At 45.7% G+C, this 22,667-nt stretch overlaps 1 protein-coding gene and 1 long non-coding RNA gene across 2 annotated transcripts in view; both read right to left on the bottom strand.

Moving 5' to 3' along the window:
* LOC135918455 (E3 ubiquitin-protein ligase MARCHF2-like) overlaps nucleotides 1-22,667 on the bottom strand; it is a 195,909-nt gene that overhangs the window by 163,535 nt on the left and 9,707 nt on the right. The window lies entirely within an intron of this gene.
* Nucleotides 17,246-20,807, bottom strand: LOC139055346 (uncharacterized). The gene is made up of 3 exons (XR_011511687.1): nucleotides 20,770-20,807; nucleotides 19,624-19,704; nucleotides 17,246-17,290 (listed from the first exon to the last, which is right to left on the bottom strand). It is a non-coding gene; the product is annotated as an uncharacterized lncRNA (long non-coding RNA).

The following is a 22,667-nucleotide window of genomic DNA, read 5'->3' as shown; positions in this document are numbered from 1 at the left end:
CCACGAAGCCAAAGTGCTGCGCGGTTAAGTAGGTTCGGTTGGTGTCACGTGGTCCTCTTTGATCATCAGGGATTGGTAGTTCGTCGTCGACGAGTGGCTCATTCAAACGGTGATGTAAGGCGGTGATAACTGGCAATCCGCTGTCAAACTTGTTTGTCGTCGTGGTCCATCCGATTTCGCTTGATGAAGACGGTTTCGGCGATAGTGGGAGCAGTGCCCGGTCACCATCCACACCGAGCAGGATCGCTGATCCGATTGCAATAAGGACCTGCATAACCAACAGTAGTGTTAGCTGTGCGTCAGCCAGCGTGCCGGCTCCAGTTCAAGGGAATGTATTAGGTTTTCGTGGTAAGGGTCCCATACAGCTGCAGCGTATTCTAATTTTGGCCGTAACAGGGTTTTATAAAGCAGTAATTTTAAAGGAGAGGGAGCATGAGAAAAGTTACGGCGTAAGTATCCCATCAAGCGGTTAGCTTGATCAATTATGTATTCGACGTGATGATTCCATCTTAATTTAGATGTTATATGTGGCCTAAGTACTTATGAGTTAGTAGATTCTAAAGCAACGTTATTCAAGTAGTACACAGTTAGATTATCGTTAGATCGGGATACTCTCAGAAATTTGCATTTGGTAATGTTGAGTTCCATTCGCCACAATCGGCACCATTTGCTGACGTTATTGAGATCGGCCTGAAGCAGGGAGATGTCGCGTTCGTGAGTTATTTTTCTGAGGATTACACAGTCGTCTGCAAATAAATGTACCTCAGAGGCTATTGCTGAAGGTAAGTCATTAATGTAGATAAGGAATAATGGAGGTCCCAGGACGGAACCTTGGGGCACACCGGACTGAACGTCGCTATGAGGTGAGTCATGGCCATTAGCTGTTACGAACTGAGAACGGTTAGCGAGAAATGGCTCAATCCATTTGAGAACATTATGATCGAGGTTTAATTTGCTTAGTTTATAAAGTAAAAGTTTATGACATACTTTGTCAAAGGCTTTCGAAAAATCTAAAAAGATGCAATCGGCAAAAGAACAGTCAAGTATTTGGTGTAGTTTGTGAGTAAATGTCAATAAATCTGATTCATATGAGAATGATTTTCGAAAACCATGTTGTGATGACGAAAAAAATGAATTAGATTCAAGAAAATCCGCAATTTTAGTAAAAATAATGTGTTCTAGCAGTTTGCAGCAGGTACTGCATGGTTAATGATATCGGGCGATAATTTGTAGGGGATTTTTTGCTGCCAGATTTATGCAACGGAATTATTTTTCCTAGTTTCCATTCTGATGGAACAGTAGATGTGATAAGTGATTGTTGAAATATTTTGGTTAGTACAATGGAACTATAAGTGCAGGTGTTTTTCAGAAATTTAGCACTGATGTTATCAAAGCCGGGTGACGAATCCATCTTCAAGGAATCTACTAGTCGAATAACTCCGGGTACTTCAACAGTCACTGGAAGCATAGTTAAGAAGTTATATTCATTCAAGATAGGTAGTTCAATATCAACTGTGCACGAGAAATTTTTAACAAAGTTATTATTCAGGAGAGTTGCGAATAGGTTTTTCGGAACAGGGTTACCAGAGCAAGTGTCGGAAGGTGGAAGGTGGATGTATCGGAAGGTGGATGTATGACGCGGCAAAATTTTTTTACGTTAGTTATCGGCATAGATGGTAATGTGGTTGATAAGAACGTTTCTTTAGCGCATTTGAGTGCGGCTACATAGGTGTTAGATGCTAATGTGTAGGCTTTCCAACGTGAGTCAGTGGGTGATGAGTGGGAATCAGCTTGGCAAAATGATTATCATCGCAAAAATCACTTCCTACCTCTACATTACGTTTTTTATCTCTAGTAACTTTAAACATGTATTCGAAATTTCCCTGTTCGGCTGGTCGGCACGCGGTATGTAGAACGCAAACAGCACCAAAAACGAGACAATAGGCGTCTTGCGCCACGGCCGGACTCCAGCGGCAGCGGCGCGCGTTCTTGTTACGGCCTGAGCATTCGCCCGGCGAGCAAGGGAAAAATTTCTCAGTGCCTCGCGCCACCGCTCGCCGCGTAAGGGCGCGGCGACCCTACCCCTCCGAAAGTCACTGACCCCTCTTTTCCCTGCGCGCTGCCCCGTAGCACCGGTAGCACGTTGAATCACGGCTGGACTACAGGCAGCAGCGTGCGCTTTTTTCTTGAATTTGCGACTTTTGGGGCACTCTGGCGCCGATAATTTATTCGTCATGGACTTCGTGCACTTTTACCTTTCTCTTACCAGCCAGCGAATCGTCGGAGAAAAGAAACCTCCGGCTCCGCGGACGTCATGGTGCCCTTGCCTGTATGTGAGTGCTCTTTGTCCCGCATACCGTGAATCGTACATCGCACCATGGTGTACTGTTGTGTACCGTTTTGCAAATCTCGGTCCGGGAATAGTCCTGGTGTTTCTTTCCATCAGTTTCCTAGTGATGCAGAACTTTGCGCTAAGTGGCTGAAGAACATTTCGAGAAAAAATCTCGTCATCAATGACAAGTCTGCATCGACTGCAGTATGCAGCAAGCACTTTCGTGACAGTGATTATGCTCCCGGATGTCGCATCAAAAAACTCCTCCCAAGGGCTGTTCCGACCGTTTTTGAAGCGTACCCCTCCTATCTGGCACCTTGCTCTAAGAAAGCTCGGAAAGATCCCACAGATCGAGACCATGTTCCCCCTCGGATACAAGTCAAGTGGAAAGCAGACGCAGCAGAATGTGAGCATGATGTTTCCAGCACAGCCAACGATGTCCCTGAAAAGCGCACGATGCATGATATCAGCACACAAACGACAAACAACGCCACTCAGCGCGCCAGTCGATACCTTGCAGTGATCGGAAGACTTCGCTCGCAGGTTATGTATCACCGTTCCAGGTATACGAAGGTCCTGCAAGATCTCACAGCCGAAAAGAAAGGGGTCGAGTACTACCGTAACAGCAAAAGCCATGCTTCGGTCAAGAAGATTGTTGCGGATTCGCAGGAAGGAAACAAGAAGGCAGTATTCCTCCTTCATCAAATTGAAAGCTGTGGACTGCAACGACAATGCTACCCAGAGGAAATCATTCGAGAGTGCGTGATATGGAGATTTATATCACCAAAAGGCTATGACCACGCCCGAACATCCGGTCTTCTAACACTGCCAGTCAAGTGCACGATCCAGAGATACATGGGCCCAACTCCAACGTCATCGGGGATGAGCTCCGCGATGCAAGAGAGGCTGATTCACGAAGCTTCGATGCTTAGCAGCAAGCAGCACATGGCTTCGCTAATAATAGACGAGGCTGCTATAAAGTCTAAATGTCTTTATGACAGAAAAGCTGACACAGCATTTGGCTTCAAAGATAGACCGAATGACAACGTGCCATCCTGCTCAAAGGCCACTGTAGAAAACAGAGTCTTGTGCTTTGTGCTCCACGGTATCACTAGCCAGTACAAAATACCGTGCGCTTACTATTTTACCAGGCAGCTGAGTGGAAAGGACTTGCTAGCATGGACAAAAGAGGCCATAGCAGCTGTGGAGTCATGTGGCTACATTATTGTTCGCATTGTTACGGATAATTACTCTGCAAACACGACAATGTTCAAGCACTTGGGTAACGGGTGCCTCTCGACGGTAGTGGAACACCCCCATGATAAGGACCGAATAATCTTCTTAAGTTTCGACCCATGCCACGTACTCAAGAATATCCGAAGCCAATATCTAGAGCGTGAACTGACGGACGGCGCAGGTGTCATCAGTGGTACGTTGGTGCAAAAACTATATGAGTACCAAAAAGACATGACGGTGAAATTGGCAAGGAATTTAACGAGGAAGCATGTGTATCCGTCAAATCTGGAGAAGATGATTGTGCTGCGAGCTGTGCAGGTATTCTCGCCCCCAGTGATCGCAGCGCTGGAGCACCTTCAAGAAAACTCGCACAGTGACCGGGCTCTCTTCGTTTTCAAGGAGGCAAGCTCTTCAATTCACTTCATGACAGCGATGAAGAAATGGTTTGACATTCACGATACATCTTACAAAGGAAGTGAACAAAAGGTGCCGATTTCTGAAGATGACGACGTTCGTTTGCTGTGGCTTGAAAGCGAATTTCCCAGCTCCATAAAGAACATCCAGAATGTTTCACTTGCCACGGGAAAGGATGCCTTCACGAGTGAAACATTCCAAGCCCTACTATTCACGTCAAAGTCAACTGTGGAGACAGGGCGCTACCTGCTAAGGAGAGGTGTGAACTACGTGCTCACAAAAAAATGGAACAGTGACCCCATTGAAGCACTTTTCGGCAGGCTAAGATCGATGTGTGGTGGCAATGATATGCTGGACGCAAGAGCTGTTACGGCTGCACTGGATCATATCGTGAAAGAAAACGTCTTACGTCCAAAAGACGTCAATGTACTTGAAGTTGACGCTCAGGAACTGGCTGCAGCACTGTCGCCAGCTCTGTTAGAAGACCTCAAAAACGTGACAGAGGATTCTGCTGCTCCGACGCCCTCCGTAACATGCTCGGGCCTCGCATATGTAGGCGGTTATATTGCAAAGCTAATCGCTGAATTTGGATGTGATGCCTGCACTCTGCTTGTCACGACTAGTAATCAGAGTGATCCAGTTTTCAAGCTTCTGCAGGGCCAAGACAGAAGTGGGCTCTATTATACAAAGCCAGAACTGTTAGCCCTTTTGGATAAAATAGTGATTTTCTTTGAAAAGGCTGTGGAGCAGTTGCCGCGGACAAATGTTCTTGAGGTGCTTTAAACAATACTCGAACCGCAGCTTGAAAGGTCATGCCATCTCAGATGTCCAGAAGGGGTGGATAATAGCCATGCTAGAAGGTCGGCCTGCGTAATTGCTGAGAAATTCGTAAGAATACTCCTCATTAATTACACGAAAATGGTCACTGATAAAAATGATAAGTCATGTGCCTATGTGCACAAGCCTTCAAGGAAACATTTCAGGCTCTAATGTTCCGTAAGTTAGAGTTACCGCTGCGTGTGTGCTTGAGATTTCATATTCAAGTAGTCCTTTGTAACAGAAAGGCGCGTTTCATCATTCGAACTTATTTTCATGGCAAAGGCGTGAATCGATATCTTAGTGTTTACTTCGTAAAAGCAGTTATGTATAGTGTCAGATATCATTGATGTGCACTGCTCCGATAAATTAGTTTACTGTAAATAAAATATCTGTTAAACATATTATTCTGTGTTCTTTAGTAAGGGGAGCGTTAACGCTTCCCTTTCTTTATTACAAAGTTTGAGCAGAGTGTTACCGTTTGCCGGTATCGTTGCCGCATGGCGGTGCACGCGCCGCTCACATCCGGTCCCGCTCTGCATTACATCCCACGTATGGTGGAACGCGAAAAAAAGCATTTTCTAAGTGGCGCTACACATTACATTTAAGTCTCCCAGTTACTGAAACAGAAGAATTAAGTTGTACCAGCCAGAACTGCGTCGCAGGGTGATAGTGCTGCTATTTCGCAGCTTATCAGCACAGCAGCTGGGTATGGGCTGATTTCCTGATACTAGAAAGAAAACGTCAAGCATGAAGCGTTTTTGCACACTGCTGCCTGATGCTGCGCAATAGTAACAAGCCGCAAAAGCCCGAAAACCTTTCAAAATTCATGCTGCAGCGAACGCGCGCATACATTCCGCGCGGGCCGCGCCGGTGGAGGGGCACGGCTGCAGCGCCCCGTCAAAGCTGCGGCCGCAGGCGGCAACTACCCCCATTGCGCAGGCCGTAATGCTTGCGCTGGAGCTTGAGGTATAGTAGCGGCGCCTGGCGGCGGCGCGCAAACGTTATCTGGATAGTACTAAAGCCCTAAAGCCCCTCCATCCGCGCGTCACCGCCGCTCTCTTAAGTACCGCCAACCGCCTCTTCCCCTCACACCAAATCCGGTTCCGGCATTTCCGCTTCCGGCGTTTCCGGTTCCGGCATGTCCGGTTTTAAGATTTCCGGTTCCGGCGTTTGCGTTTCCTGGAGCTGCGTTGCGAGAATTTCCACTGTGATTGCAGACGATGGTGAGGCGCCCGTATTTAGCAACCAGTGCTAATTTGACTAGCTCGCTCTAGCCATTCCACCAAGCGTCATTCGTGTGCATCTACGTGCTTATTTGCGTACGCTGCGCCCGCACGCTTTGCCTGTCGTCCCCTTTCTCTGACAAAGTGCGGAGAGCCATGAGCTGGGGCACAACACATGAACATAATTCGCCGTACACATCTGCTCGCGTCACAACACTAACACAATTCGCCGTACACCTTTGCACGCGTTACAACACGCGCGCACGCACCAATTCACTGCACACCTCCGCGCATATCGCACAAGAAAAGCACACTTGCTTTCACCATGTCACTGAATGCCTTCCACGCAAATTTGAACTTGTTGTATTTCATAGCTTCACGTCATTGCAGTTCTTCACGCAGTGCACGCACTTGGGACGTTCGTTACCTTCGATCTGCCGTACGAGACAAGTTCAACCTCAGAATCAACAGCATAAACTCTATGCGTCTGCCGTACAAATTGGCGTCGCGAACTCCTTCACTAAAGTCCCTCCATACGTGCTGGCTGAAGGGGATGTATGCTTCAAAACAAGAAGAATTCAAAGGGGACAAGCTGTTGTATTCCGCTGAAGTAGTAGTTTGCGGTCGCTGTTTTCCAAATGCACGAAAAATGGGAGCGGTCTCCAAGCACCCAGGCACTGCATTCCACTGTACGTTGTCTCTCGAGGCACAACCCGTCGCCAGTTGACGCGAAGCAGCGAGCACGACCAGATCGCCGATTACAATAGGCGGCGGTTCTTGGATGGAATCGCATTAACAGTTTCAACCGCAGCTGGTGCAATTAAAGCCTCTCCGTAGACGCGAAAGTAAACAACGCTAAAAACATAGCGTCACTTCCACTCGGAACAGGAAGCTGATACTACGTAAGTTCCGCTTGACGCCGGAAGCTGAGGGGGTGAGTGGGAGAGGAGCGTGAAGGAGGAGGGTAGGTTGGCGGTACTTAGCTTGGTCGGCGGTGGCGCGTGGATGTAGGGGCTTTAGATAGTACCCGCTTGGGCAGTATCGTCACTTCTCACAGACCACGCCGACTACGCTGCGAGCTAGCCGCAGCCTATTGGCCTCGAGCTCCACCACTACAAAAGCTGGCGCCACCGTCGGCGTGACGTGCTAGGAGGGATCACGTGGACATAGCGGCCGCGTCGGCTGCTTCGGGCACGCCGAAGCGAGCTGAAAACGAGTTTAAATTCCCTCGTATGCTGCGGTCCTCATTTAGTGGCGAAATTTTCCGCTTCGAGTGTCTCCTTTACAACGCTTGAAAGCACTGCAATAGGTAGTGGCTGCCCTTGAAGGCGCGCAACATGGTAGGCTACTGCTCGGTGCCGCAGGGCCGGACGCACGTAACGGCGGCCGGTGTCAGCCTTATTCACACATAGCCGCAGTTCAAGAAGTTGCGTGAAGCTTGGCTCGCGAAACATAAAACCGGCAAACAGTCATCGGCTACAACTCGGGTATGCAGCAAGCACAGACGCGACGAAGATTTCTGCTACAGCGCCCGGTCTGCGATGTTCTGAAAACACGCACTGAGACGCTCGCCCGAGTCCGCTGCCCGACTAATGTCATGACGGTTTGGTCTATGAACTTGTCGATGCTATAGATACTGGCAAGTTCAGTGGAGTGGAAAGACAGCGGTAAGAAGCACATTTAAAAAAAAAGCATGGCATATGGTCATGTTTGTGTTATGAATTAATGCACTGGATTACAAAAAAAGTAGCAGCGGGAAATTGCACGCTGTGAACACCGATAAACATACAGTGCGACGCAACTCGAGAAATAGTATTGAAAGGTCAAAGAATTTAGAAGAAAAAAAAAGATTGAATCGTCGCGACGGCACATCACAGTCCCCGTAGGCGTCGAAGTCTCTACAATGAAATTATTTTTGAACAGCTCTGATAGCGCCCACGCAACAATGGTTGCTTGCATACTGTCAAATGCTCATATTCTGCGGCCTAAATCTCATGGCACGGTGAGAAAACGCGCGCGCGAAGAAAGCGACACACTGCGCGGACAAGCATGCAGACGCGCAGTCGGTCGCTGCGAATCTGCGCGATCGCTGCATTGAGGCTTCGTTCTATTACACTCCATTTAGTTATACAAACACTATAAGAACATATTGCACATAGTTTGCTCCCAGCGTTTACCCACCTTTCACGCAAGAAGCCGGTACGGGAGACTCCATCGCGGCGACCGCGCGCAGTGGCGTTCACTGTACGTATTCGGTAAAGAGATAGCGTCTGTAAACGATTGTGTGCTTTCAGTTTGCCCAAGATTACTATTTAGACAGTAAGAAACTTCTCTCGTTTCGAAAGCTTACAGAAATGTCCGCGAGAGCTCAAGCGTGGTGTTTTCAGTGAGCGCTGACAGCAAAACCTATGAAGAGCGCGCCACGTGATCCCTCATACTACGTCAGTGAGGCGCTTCCGATAGATGGCGACTCCGTAACTCCTCGCCGCCAATAGTTTAAAGAAAACGGACTCTCCGTAATCCGACGTAATCCTGGAAGCAGAAGGAATCGGCGACGCCGATCCGGGGAGACCTAGCTCAGTCTCAAAAAAGCGTCACTGTCATTACTTCTACGTCGTGGGCTGCCATGAACAAGAAGGCCTGAATCTCAACATCAGATTCAACTGTTTTCCTTGAAGGACTCAGGAAGCGGAGCGTCAGGCGCGCTGGATAGCTGCAGTTCGTCACGCTGTGTAAGCGAAACGTCGCGCCATGCTGACTGCTTCGCCTGTCTTGAAGCTTGCTTGATTATCTGCTTTGCTAAAATTCCGTCTTTTGCACCTAGAGTCCAGACGGCAGACCGAGATAGCAGCAGGCATTGCTGGTGATTCACCGTTCGAAACCCTGCCACGGCGACAATTCAAGGACAATTCGACTGGTGAGAAGTGGTGAAGTGACCAGGTGTGTGCAAATGAGCACAAATGGTCGGGCTGATTCGATGACAATTCACTACCCCACTACGAGCAGCACAGGTTAGAGTTAAATATGCTCATCCATGACATCAAGCAAGCACGTTGAGGCAGCCTAACAAGGTAGTATTGATCGCAGCATATCGATATTCGAGCGCTGTCATTAAAAACTACATCAAGCGAGCAGCGCACGAACTCGCGCTGCAGCGCAATTCGCACGTACGTAGCTGTGAGCTCATATCCATTTCATCAGTTATTTATCAGTTGCTAAAGGGACAGATGGCCGCTACTACATTGCAGGCATGACTACTTCTCTAGCGGCATGCAGTCAACAAAGACGATCGTGCGCTCGAGCAGTTCGTACATCGCGGCATGCTGAAAGACCGCGGCCGTCGCGGCGTGTACGATCGTGCGCTCGAGAAGTTCCCTACACATGTCTGCTTATCGCTGCTGTGAATTCATTTAGAGCAAGCATTTCCTCGCGTTTGTGCACCTGAATCTAGGACCGTGCAAACTATACGTGAAGTTGAACTTCGTACGCGACTCGCTGCACTTGCGTTTGACACCGCGTTAAAACATCGCCGCTTATTTCTTGAACGGGGTACACGTATTCGGCGTTGCATAATTTATTGCCTCTACGCAGCATGCCACACCGAAAAAAATCTTCGGCGCCCGTTATTCGCTGCAAGTCGTGGTACAAAAACCGAAAGTGGGGGGTCGATATTGTAAACGTGCTTTCCGAAGCAGACTACCGAGCTTGGTACTACCCAGTTCAGGACCGAGAGCGTTTTTTAGCACTATTTTCGCAGCGCCCCCTGGGTAATGCAAGAGCCCCCAGAGGCAGCGTTGTAGGCGTATGGGCCTGTTTTGTATGTGTTCTTGCGCTTTTTCCTTAGTAAATAAACACCTACAATGCGAGAAATTGGGTACATTCATAATGCAATGAAGAATAACAACAGGAATTAAGCAGTAGAGGGGCGCTGTCATAGATGTAGGACGCGATCGCAGATCACGAGCTGTTGGCGTCGAGACCGTTATTGCCTTGATACTGCGCTGGTTTTCACTCGACAGCTTTAAGGAGCTCGTGTCGCAGAAAAGCCGGTGTCATTGGCGTCGGCGTTGGCAGCGTTGACCATTAGGGAAAAATGGCGGAAGGCAATTCATAAATAAAAAGAACTTGCAAGATCGTTTAGGTGGGAACCGAACCAGGGTCTCCGGAGTATGAGACGGATACGCTACCACTCAGCCATGAGGTAGATGCTTCAAAGCAGGACAAAAGCGCCTCTAGTGAATGCGGTGTTGCCTTAGAAACGTGTTGTAGAATGTTATACGGTGGTATATCTGTAATTATGAACATGAAAATTACAGAAGTCGCAGTTAAACGCGTAGTGAATTACGTTTCCGCTGCATTTCTTCTGCGCTTGGCGCACACCCAGAGCCATCTTGCGGCAAACTTAAAAGATCCCCTCCTCGCAATATACGGCGCTGCCCCGACAGGTAGCGCGCCACTCGCCCGCTTCTCCCTTTCGTCTCGTTTGAGCGCATATGGGTCGTGCGGGGACCGGTGCGAGGACGCCCCAATACCCTTGCGTTTAAGAAGTTTTCTCGCTCTCTCCCCTTCCAACTTACAGCGTGCTTCACTAGAACCCTCGTGTTTAGGCGCCGCGGCTTCTCTTTCCGCTCCCAGCGCGATTCCTAGGTGCAGCATCCGATGCGGGACGCCTCTGACGTGATCGCTGCGCCGTAGCGTGTCCTGGTGGGAAAGCATCCCCTGCGATGTGTGCCCTGCTGCTGGCGAAAGAGTCATGCGTCTGCGTGGTGCTCCCAAGCGAGAAACAGGATGATCCCATCGAGGCGTCCGCCCAATGATCGCGTCCGCCTTCATGGTGCGTCGCGGCCCGGCTGTCCGTGCCGATCACGACCTTTGGTTCACGTAGATCGTTTCTCCCTCAGAGACACCGAGTTATTTGGTTCGTTCCGCTTGCTCAGGCGCACGTTTCGTCTTTGTGTGACTCAAAGCATGCCGAGCGAATGAGTGGGCGGTGCGAACGGGGTGCGATAACGCTATCGCGTTCCACTCTTGAAGGCGAAGCTTAAGCGTCCCTCCAAGTTTTTTCGTATGTCAATTGCCTTCAATGAATTCCCTTATCAAAGTGGTGGAGGTGCAGGGTATCCTCTTAAAACCTGGAATCGCGAAGGCGGACGTTGCCCACCACTGCTCCGAAAATACCTGATGACGCCAGCCAACTAGGCGCGGACCCGTCTCCGTCCGTCATCGTGCCAAGCGTGCTGCGCCTGCATGATCGTGCTCGTTTAGAGGCACCCACGACCATGACGTAAAAGATAGGCGGTCGTCATTTGAAAGGGTAAGCGCGCACAACAAGTGGCACGATGCTACGGAATTGCGCAACGTCCGGTTTCACCTAACAGACATCGCAAACCTCTGGTTTCGCAAACATGAGTCTGACTTCGCCAATTGGACTACCTTCAAGACCACCCTCGCGGAAGTTTTCGGTCGCCCCCCTTTGCGCAAGCTTTGTGCTGAACACTGTCTACGCGGGCGAGCGCAGCAGCAGGGCGAGAACTTTACGACCTATATCGAAGACGTCATTGGGCTTGTGCAACCGCGTGAATCCTTCTATGATTGAGAAAGACAGGATCAAGCACATCATTTTTTCATTTTCATTTATTTCTTGTTTGAGACATACAGTTGTCTCAGGTGCTGCAGCAAAAGGCAGTATTCTTGCCTGACAAAGGCTGCAGCACCCAAAGCATGTTGACACTCTGAAGCAAACAGCACAACAAGTGTTACAGTTTTCGAAATACACTCTAAAAACTAAGAGAGTGCCGGGCACTCCCTTTGAGGGAGTAGCGGCTTGTCCCATATTTCACTCTCTTTTCGAGAGTAGATCGACCCTCTTTGAGAGAGAGTAGGTCAACTCCTGTTGACAGAGTTTTGTTACTCCGCCGCAAGGGGTTGCTAGTACTCTTCTGCAGAGTGATAATACTCTTCCCACAGGGAGTGCTAGTACTCTTCCGCAGAGTGGTAGGGGTAATGGCACTCTACCAGACCGAGTACTTCTACTCCCCCAAACAGAGTGCTAGTACTCTTCCCAATACCCTCTTAGCGAAGTCCTGGCCACGCATGCAGGCAGGAAATCAGATCAAATTAAGGTCGCTGATACACCGTTCCCTAGGCGGCTCCTCAGACTCAGTGGCCCAATTCCAAGCGACCATCAGAATAGGCGTGAGCAATGTTATGCAGGATTTTAAAGTCATTTTTTCCTGGCTATTTGCTGCCTACCATGAGGCGTGACTGCTCGGAATCGCCCTATGCGTCCCGAACGCCACTACGGAGAAGAAAAAAAGCGAATTACCATTTAATCCGCAATTTTCTTCGCACATTTCACAATCAGGAGACACATAATGTTATTAGAACACAATAGTCGAGGGATTCACATAGGTATAGAGAACCACATCGCTCTATACATCACGTGGATTCGAACCCGCGTACACTCGCATCTATACAATTCAATGCACACAACCTAACCATTACACCACAAAGCCACCACGCGCAGTCGTGTTGTTTCAGAGGTTATATATATAACAAATGTATTTGAGGAATCTGCTGCGGTGGGTGGAGTTTCTCTGCAGTGTGCTGTGCTGTTGTGTACTGAAATACGTTTGCGTTTGCATCATTTCCATTCCTTGCTACGACTAACGAAGGAATACAACGTATACGACGACGTGAGAACTATTCACGGCTTGTCGTCACCCCAGGAAAATAACAAATGTGCCGTTCAGCTCACGATCGAGTGCTTTTCCAGTCCATGCATTATATGTTTTCCGAAAATACGCGGATACAAAGTATCGTGCCAACCATCCACCTATGTGAATTTAAGTCGCGCGTATACTGGTGAGCATTTCTGTTTATTTTTTCCGCCAGTTCCATTCGTATGTGGTTAACTGCGACGCCAGTACCAGGCACTTCGACGTGGCTCACGCTGCCGTGTAGGCGTTCTTTTCAAGTGCATTAGTTTAGAGTTCGGTTCAGTCCGCTGTGAGCTGTTGTCCTGCATTAGCAGCGGATCGTTAGCGTTTTGAAGAGCATGCATTCCAGCATTTGGAGACTGCTTATGCCGATAGCCGCGTCACATGCATTGGCACGCATGTTTAAATGACTAATGTGTCCACTTGTTACGCGTGCACTGCTCGTATCCTGTGGCAGTGCTCGTTCTAAAAGCTTCGAAGACCATCTACATTCATACGTGTGTTCAATATATATGCACAGGATGGACTTGTCGGCTAGTTGGTTGAGCATTTTAGAAGAAACAGTGCAACGCAAGGACGACGCAAAAACATGGACCACACCACGAAGCACTGGTGTGGTTGATGCTTTTTATCGTCCTGGTGTTTGCGCTGTTCCTTCTTGCACGATACACGCACACCACAGGTAGGCAAAAGTTTAGGAGCATAGGGCGTTAACTTTGTTTTCCCAGTTTCCTCTCGGTGTCAATGGCACAATGCGTTGCCCGGAATTGCGCACGCTTACCCTCATATTCAGAAATGCATCATAACTTGAAGCCCATGCTTGACTTGATCTAAATGACGCAAGCCGTGAACGCACCAAAAGAAAGGCAGTGAGCGTCTAGGGGACGTTCGCACCAGGCGTCGTTTATATGAAGTCAAGCATGAGCTTTGTATTAAGATACATTTCTGAATATGGGGGTTAGTCATCTACTTCTCACAGAAAATGTCGAAGAAACGCCCACCAAAACCAGGCACATTCGTAAACTTAACTAGGCAATACGAAGCTCCATAGAAAAAGAGTGGTATTAAAAGCTTTCAGTATTTTGCTTTACTCCAAAATGGTTGCGCTCTCGTGGCTTCAATGTACAGAGATAGCGCAGCGTTAGCTAAAAAGCATGAATTTCCAAACTCCATGCCAAAATAAGCTTGTAAAATTATTTAGGTGCTAGAATCCAGGGTTTGTAGCGATCCTTGAAAACCCTTTATTTCTAAAATGCCATTTTCAAGACATTGAAAACCCTGGAATATTTAGAAGTACTGGAAAGTCCTTAAATTTGTACACTTGGCTAGACTTAGCAGAGATTGCCAAGCATTTTTTTCCCCTTCTGTGACACTCTTCGCATGTCACAGAGAATTGTCTGTGGAGGTAATAGAAGGAAAGCGACATCCTTAAAGTTGAAATTACAAAGGAGCTACAGATACCAGTTTTAGGCACACGGAACCGGCGACAAATGTACGTGGAGGAGCAGAAGCAGGAAGCTCAACAGTTGAGACATTCAAAGAAAAGCCGTGATGAGTAAATCGAGAGCTACAGACACAATAAAAGGAAATTACAAATGACTTGCTTATTTGGTGGTGAAAGGCTGAGGCAACAGATGACATCACATACACTGTCAAACCAGACAGTATTCAAAAACTGCAAATGTTGCAGGTCCAAGTAGTTAATTGTGCTATTGCAGAAAAACTTTAGAGCGCTTTCTTGAAATGCTTCCTTGTGTGCGTTTGGTGATTGGCGGTGAAAGGCAAATTAGCAGTCTTTCAAATGTTTGAAATCAGTGAAATGCGATTTGTTTTGTTTTCTTTTGTTTGCATTAAAGTTAACGATGTTGTTGAACAAGTTATTGCCTGTCCAAACTACTAAAAAAATCGCACGAGGTCCTTGAAGTTACTGTGTCGGGGCCTCGAAAGTTCTTGAAAACCATTGCATTTTTTTCCTCAATATTGCTGTGAACCCAGTAGAACAAATGTCATGGAGTAAAAACCTTGGCTGAACAGGGGCTTATACGAAGAGCACATGAAGACTAGAAATGCCGTAGTAGGCATGGAGGGCCCTGAAAAAAATGTGCCACATCTGCTCGTCTGCCTCATGTTTCTGCATTGACTGTCCCATTTTTAATAGAAGTGCACTTACTGTTCTACTCCAATAAACGCAACATTACCAACTCCAGTGTGGGGCAGTCCTTCAGCCAGTGCAGAACTCTTTCTGTACATCCCTGTCAGTTCTGTCATTTTTCCAGCATTGTAGTACAAGATTTGTTAAACTGGTTTCGCAGAATATGAGCAGTATACTCTTAAATTAGCTGTTTATTTGTATGCACAAGTTCAGGTCCTCAGTTTGGTTGCATGACAAATTGCCATACCTCAATAGATACAAGAAAAAATGTTATTAGAGTTTAATAAAATCCAAACAGTAATAATCACAACAATATAATGACATACATTTCTTTTGGTACATATACAGCCCATGTCTTGGCACTGTATAAATTCAACTATACATTGCAAGTACTGTGTCCTGACCACTATTATTCACATGTGTAAAACCATCACAGCAATTCTTCAAAAAATATCACAGTGATTAGTGACATACACTTTGTAACTGCTTTACATGAGCATAATGTATACAAATGGTCCCTGTGTACCTACACACGACTAGTGCCACCCGAGTGCTATTACTCACAGGTGTAAAACCAACAAAGCAGTTCTTTAAAAATATCACAGCGCTTAGTGACGTACATGCTGTAACTCCCTTGTAAAAGCTTAGTACGAACACGTGAGCACACAGAAAGCTAGCAGTGCGCCTACATGGAAATACCACCACCTCAATACTAATTCACAAGTGTACAACCAACCAAGCAGTTCTTTAAAGAATATCACAATGCTTAGTGACATACAGTTTGTAACTAGCTTATATAAGATTTATACAAACATGAGAACATACCCAAAGCTATCGGTGCACCTACATGGAAGTGCGGCCATCTGAACACTATTATTTGCAAGTGTAAGCTCAACAGAACAGTTCGTTATAGTGACGCCCATTTTGTAACTGCCTTATACAAGCTTAGTGCAAGCACAAGAATGCGGAAAAAATAAATTAAAAACTTGCTCTATGAATACACAAACAGATCAACACAAATGGTAAACACCGCTTTGAAGACACGTGACCGTGACAAAGCGCAGTGCTGTGCCGGTTGAAACTGCCATCCACAAAAGTATTGAGCAAAGCTTAAATCACACGCAATAAAGTGCTGAAAGGCTGCATCTGTAACGTACCTATTTTAATTCAAATTTCTTGAATATAGGGCTCTCTTGCAGATAAGGCATCTGATCCAACTGACCTGATTTTACACCTGCTAAATGCATACAATGCACTCAGATATAACTGGTAATAATAATTATAAAAGGCATTTAAAAACTTGATAGTATGATGAAGATGCATGACTAGAAAAGTTCTGTTCCCCTCGTACTTATTAAAAAGGTGTAAGTACGACACATGTTCTTTTTTTCCGCAATTTTTGCATTAATGGACACCCGGGAACCTCGAACCCACAAAAAAAGAAGATACTGCTGTGTTAATAGTGTTGTGAATAATTTTTTGTGAAAGCTTTTTACAGACAAGTTGTAGTCTCGTTTCTGGAGGTTGAGCTGTATCATGCAAAATAACATGGAAAGTGGTCACATGGGAGCATGACACTATGCCATAATGTTCGTTTCAGTTGACTCTCTTGCCCTACAAGTCAGTGCTCACTGTGACCAGTGATGGAACAGCAGTGTCTGTGTGTTTTTCATCACACTTCTGTCCTATGCCACCTTTACCAGAGTTGGCGGCACATAGATACCAAATTTCGATAGTGTTGCTTTCTCAGGTGGTTGTTTTTGATTTGCTCAATATCAGTTGGCACTTCAGCTGCATCAAACTTCTTTTTTACCTCTTCAACAACAACATAAACAACAATCTTATGACACCTGTGTTGTCCTTCTAGTTGCCTACAAAGACCAGTTAATCTAGCAACAACAGTGACAGTCTCTACTATCTTCTAATGGGGAAGAGGTGTGTCCCACCATGTGTTCCACGTTGTTGTCGCTATGTGGGCTGGCTGGGGAGGCAACAACTGTAATATGTTTGCATATTTTAAACTGATGCTTGTACTGTGTTATAACACCTAACTTACTCTTGCACTTGCTGCACAAGAACACTGGCTCACAGTCATGGTGAAAAGCTTTTGTATGTTGAGCAAATGCACTACAAAAAAAGTCACAGTGATAGCACACATGTTGCTCTACCAGGCCTGGTGCGGTTCCTTCTGACACTGCTGCTGATGCTGACACACTGCTGCTTGCCTCGTACACTGTTGCAGCTGCAGTAGACATGGCCGTCTCTCTATCTATTGCTGCCGTGCCACCTGTCATGGTAACTTCAGGTGGTATCGGGCTCACTTCTGCAACAGAGATGTCGTTTGCCCCTCGAGGGCTCTCGTCATCAGGGCCAATAATTTCGTAGGCATTGTCTCCTGCATCGAAGAACCAATAAGAACAGCCTGAATTAATAAATATAGCTCTAAAAAGTACGGACATCAAAACTTACCCACAAGCTTTGCACATCAGTGACCAGGCTTAAGGAATAATACTTGCAGGAGGAGTTACACAATTGTGTGCGTACATTACAGTTAAGCCTCATTAGAAGAGATACTCAACAGGCACGGGAAACATGTCTCTCGAAACAAAAAATTTTAAAACTCTGAGGAGCCAGACTAGATCAGCTTATTATGCATCATCACTACAGTATGTTTAGATATATCTGAAGGAATAATTGCTCAGGGTGGCTTAAAGGGCCCCTAAACCACTTGACATTTTTTGAACATTTCAAGTAAACATGCGCATCAAAATCAGAATGCCGTCACAATTGACGACGCCAAACGCCACAATGCGTAGCACTGTGGGAGCACCACAATATGACGAAAACGACCCCATGCGCCTCTCTGGACCTATCCTGCACCCCCCAGTTTGTCCTGACATCACCAGGCTGTCTCTGATGATGTCACCAGTTTCCGGTGCTGTCGATTGGTCGAACGAAAGTGTACGACTGCCGGCAAGGCGTGCAAGCAAATACACACTCCTTCTTCCTCGTCGCGTTGCTCGCGATGCCATTGTGGGCAGCCAATGGGGGCAAAGAACAGAAACGCCAACGGAAGGGTCTCCCTATGAGGCTCTTCAACTAGAGTCAGCATACAGTTCCATTGTATTGGCAAGGTCATTAGCGCCACCCCTCGCAGGATGACGGGCCTGCGCGGCAGCAACAGAGCTCGTTGGTGATGGCTTGTCCCGTAACATTTGGAGGTGTACTAGGCGAGGAAAAGACGATACTGTCCAGATGGCGTGTACCAGATGAAAGAGTAAAATGAGCGGGGACTACTTTTCGATAACCAAACACGTAGCTCCACTATTACTGCACCGTTTTGAAAAATTCTCGTGGCTACGTGTTCGTTGCCTTAACATGTACAACTGCAACACCACAACTAAATTTCAACCTCGGTGGTTTAGGGGCCCTTTAAAGAAGACATTCACAGCTTTTTAGTGACTGTAGATTGTGTTAGCTTCCTCCCTAACTTCTGGAAGTTAAACACTTCACTTTGCAAGCCTTGTTGCTCGCAGTGCCTTTGAGGTGCTCTTAGACGCTCGTCAGCTTCAACTGTCGACACTTTCTGCCCTGCACTGTCCTCGTTGCCCTCCTTTTCTAGTTCATGGTAAAGAGACATGCACACTTGACCTGTGTGAGGATTGCGTGATCTTCACGCCCTTCGGAGCACACAAGGTGCATGAAGTGAATGTGTCTGGGTTGTGTCCCTTCGAAGTAGTGAATACTTAAAAAGTCGTTACTAACAAAGGTGACTCTTGTGTACAGTGTTGTTAATGTGGCAAACCAACCAAACCTTTTTCAGATGTCTCTTACAACCAAGTGTATCTTGTAATGAGATTCTACTGTACTGAATATTTTTCATCTATGGATCATCTGCATGTACATATAGTCACAAAGACATGCTGTGTGGAATGGCGAATTAGGAAAAAGCTCGTACTCTTACTTTTTGTCCCTAACATAAGCAGCTGATAATAATGATAAAAAGCAGGTGATGAGGCAAGCATGGAACATAATCCTTCAGCTCTAAACAGTTTTTTGGGCCCGCATCATTCCCTCATGACATAAGAAAACAATTTGATTGCAGTAATGGCTGCATGTGATCTGAGTTTATTGAAACAAACAATACGTAAGGTTGCCCTGTATGTAATTTTATCAGTGCTTTTTAGATGTCCTGCTGGCGATCCTGGCTGCACAATGTTTCTCATGCTTTTTGGCACGATTCCTTTATTTTCCACTCCACTCTTTTTTCTGGTTTTATCCCCTTCCCTTCCCCCTTGCATAAAATAGCACACCTGAAGTATACAAATCGGTTGAATTATTGTGTGTATCATACCTGTTAACATGCGGGCTTCTCTGTGGTCTGTGTTGTATTTTTGCGCTGTACAGGTCAATTCAAAATGAAAGATGGAATGTCCCTGATTTTAGTTCAATTGTATGTGTGTGTGTGTATATATATATATATATATATATATATATATATATATGTCTCTCTCATGTTTTGAAATATATGTACATTCAGGAGTGCCTGCATGCTCTTCTCCCCTGCTCCAGTGACGAAAAGGAGAGCCTTTTTATGTAGCATAGTAAAACATTCACATGTTTTCGCTGTGCCCATTACATCACTTATCATATGGATCTGTCACAATACAGAGTAGCAGTGGTCTATAATACTAACTCATCCCAACAAAACTATAGATTAGCACATACCGACATGCTGTGAAACAGCTGTTGCAAAGCCGCTGGTGCTGGCAATTTCCGCAGCACTGCAGTGGTACAGCCGAGTGCCACCTGTATAGTGACAAATGCATATGCATGTTAGCAACTCACTAGTTGCTGATGGTTTCATAAGCTTTACACTACACAATAAAGTAATCTAGACAACTTTGTTGGTACAAATACACATAATTAGGACACCACTTAAAGACTAACACGATTAATTGCCCCCAATCTCTCACTCACTAAGGGATAATACTACTGAAACATCGGTGGAGAGCTCAGATTAACACAGTCCATAAAGGACAAGCTTTCTTTGAGAAAAACAGCTATAACAGCGGTTAGTTTTCTTGATCATCTTATGTGCTAGCTTTGATTTAAATGTCATGCAGTACTATAAAATATGAAGTGCCGCATTTCTAGAAGCAGAAGGCGTCATCAGCCTCATGGTACAACTGATTTTTGCACTGTTTGTGTCAGTGAGCCGACACATACAAAGAAAACCGAATTCACACATACATATACAGTGCCAAGTGCACTCCTCCTTGTGAAAACGCAGCCGCCAGTTACAATGCTGCTGAAGGGAAAGGTTATATAGAGTGCGAGACTGCATGGAACTACCACGTATGACTGTAAGTGTATGATCTGCTGATTGGAGAGGTAGTCACATGCTATTTCTAGTCCCTTTTAGAAGCATTACTAAAGGATGAATTAAAATCTATTCATAAGTCATGAATTTCACGCATCCACGGTTTTGTTAAATAACTTGTGAGAAAAAGACATGTTTACCTGGAAGAGCAAACTTTTTTTTCCTGCTGCAAAATTTTCCTTCGAATTAATGAAATAACTTTACAGCGTCATAATATATTGTGTTTCTCGCAACTACTTCCCAGCAGTGGCGAGTTACAGTGTTTATATCTGACTCACTGGGCGACAATACTGCCAAACACAAATGCTTCACGAACACGAGAACACGTCCCTCGCAGAGAATAGCAACCATATATGCCTCTGTGAGACATGATCGCACCTTTGTGGTCAAAATGTACGTTAGAACGACACCACCATCTGATTTAAAAAAAAGCCTCAGTACAAGGCAGCAGCCAACTGCATAATGTGAAACTGCAACTGATGTTCACTTACTGGTGGCCTGTGTTCGAGTCACTTCTGGCAGTTGACTGGGTGCTGAGAAATGCGCGTCCTCGGTTGTCCCTACAAAACATACAGGGTTATGTCAAATGTTGAAAATATATATACACCGGCATTTAATAAGTTGCAAAACAAATGAGTAAACTAATAAACGACTGTAATGTAAACAGAGTGCACATAAGATAGGCCGTCAACTGGTAATGCATTACATGAAAAACCTAATCCATAGGAAAGACTATCTATACACACGAAGCTGACACACAATTTAATTCGCTCTAGGTTTTTCCGTGCAGTATATTCAAATTATTATGTCTTGTGGTTAGAGCAAAAATAGTGTAAATTACGCACTAAATTATGTACCCTGGAAAACTTTTCTTCAGTATGCACCTGTATGCACTTCGAATGAGTAGCGTTGTAAAATTTACGTACATAGCATTTAACATGGTTGCTGAACACGGATTTCCTTTGCCCTGTGTCGTGTACAGTGAGCTACAGATATCTGCCCCCCCCCCCCTTTTTTGTACTAGCCATACTGCGTGCCATTGCACTTACACGCACGTCAATAAACCTTACGACACAGAAATAAAAAAAGCGCCAATCACCCATGCCTGCATGTTGTAGTGGGCCTAACCTAACCAAGCATGGGCTGTTGCTTTTTATAGTAAACACAGGCACTGTGCTCATTGCAAGTGTGTATCATGTCACTAAGCAAATATGCAATTTAATTGTACCACTTTTTTTATCACATGGATGTATCTGTTGAGAGGCAAGACAAAAAGCAGTCACTTCTCAGAACTAATCAGCTTTTTTAAAACACCTTTCTAACTTTTCAATGACACTTGCTGCTATGTGTTTGTCTCCAGAGAACATACTTGATTTGACTTTCCAATCGGAGACATTACATAAATATACCATGTTAAGATGACTGCCTGGAGCACGTGAGAATTTTCATCTTGGTGTAACATACTGTATCTTGATTTTGGTTACATTTGGTCAAATGGTACACCCAATATACCCACATACTAGTTTTCTTGTCCGAATTGCATGGCAATGTATTTTGATTTTTTGGCACTGGCTCCTCTGCACTAGGTGAAGTCACGCTGCGCTGGCGCTTTCACATCCTCGTGTCCTTGCAGCTGCCTTCTTGAGTTATATAAAGCGGGTGCCTGAAAAATATCATATGCAAAAGTCAACACAAGGGCATGGTGTAAAGCAACATCAAGACAGTCAAGGCCATGGCAATAAAAGAAAGTCTTAGCTCTTAGTCTTCTTAGTGAAATGCATGCAAAACATCCAAATGACTGCAACAGTCAACTGCTAAATTAACTTCAATTTTAATTTACACAAAAAAGAAATAACGGACAGTTCATCCTCGTTCGGCACGAATGTTAGAATACTCCTGCTAATGAATAGAATATTGGTCATTTTCAGACATCATAGGTCTGCCATGAGCCTGGTGTATCGCAAACACCATTTGTGACACATCCTAAGCACGTGCCCAGTGTGCCCCCGCACCATCCCTGGTTGTGCCACTGCTGAAGCCATAATTTGAGGATTATAGCTGCAAACATGATGCTCAGTAGGGATGAAAATATTGTCCTTCAGTTCAATGGATATATGGATGTGCCTATAAATAAGGGCAACGAGGCTTGTTATGGCAAGCTTACCCACATTTCAATACTAACAAGAAAGTTCACTGCGGCCTGCATCTAAGCTTACTAAAAGGCATGACCTAATTTTCATGTATGAGGTGCAAAATGGAGTTCATTTTTGACAGACCCGACTACTGCTGCAGTTTGAAATCTAGCATTTTAGATTCTTGAAGGCATGTAAAAGTTGCAGTTAAACCGCAGTTATTGGTTTATTACACCAACCTATTGTTCTGTGTACGA

This window comes from Dermacentor albipictus, chromosome 2 (genome assembly GCF_038994185.2).
Source record: "Dermacentor albipictus isolate Rhodes 1998 colony chromosome 2, USDA_Dalb.pri_finalv2, whole genome shotgun sequence".
NCBI classification, from domain to species: domain Eukaryota; kingdom Metazoa; phylum Arthropoda; class Arachnida; order Ixodida; family Ixodidae; genus Dermacentor; species Dermacentor albipictus.
Note: the sequence above shows the minus strand (reverse complement) of the source record. Positions and strands in the feature narration are given on the sequence as shown.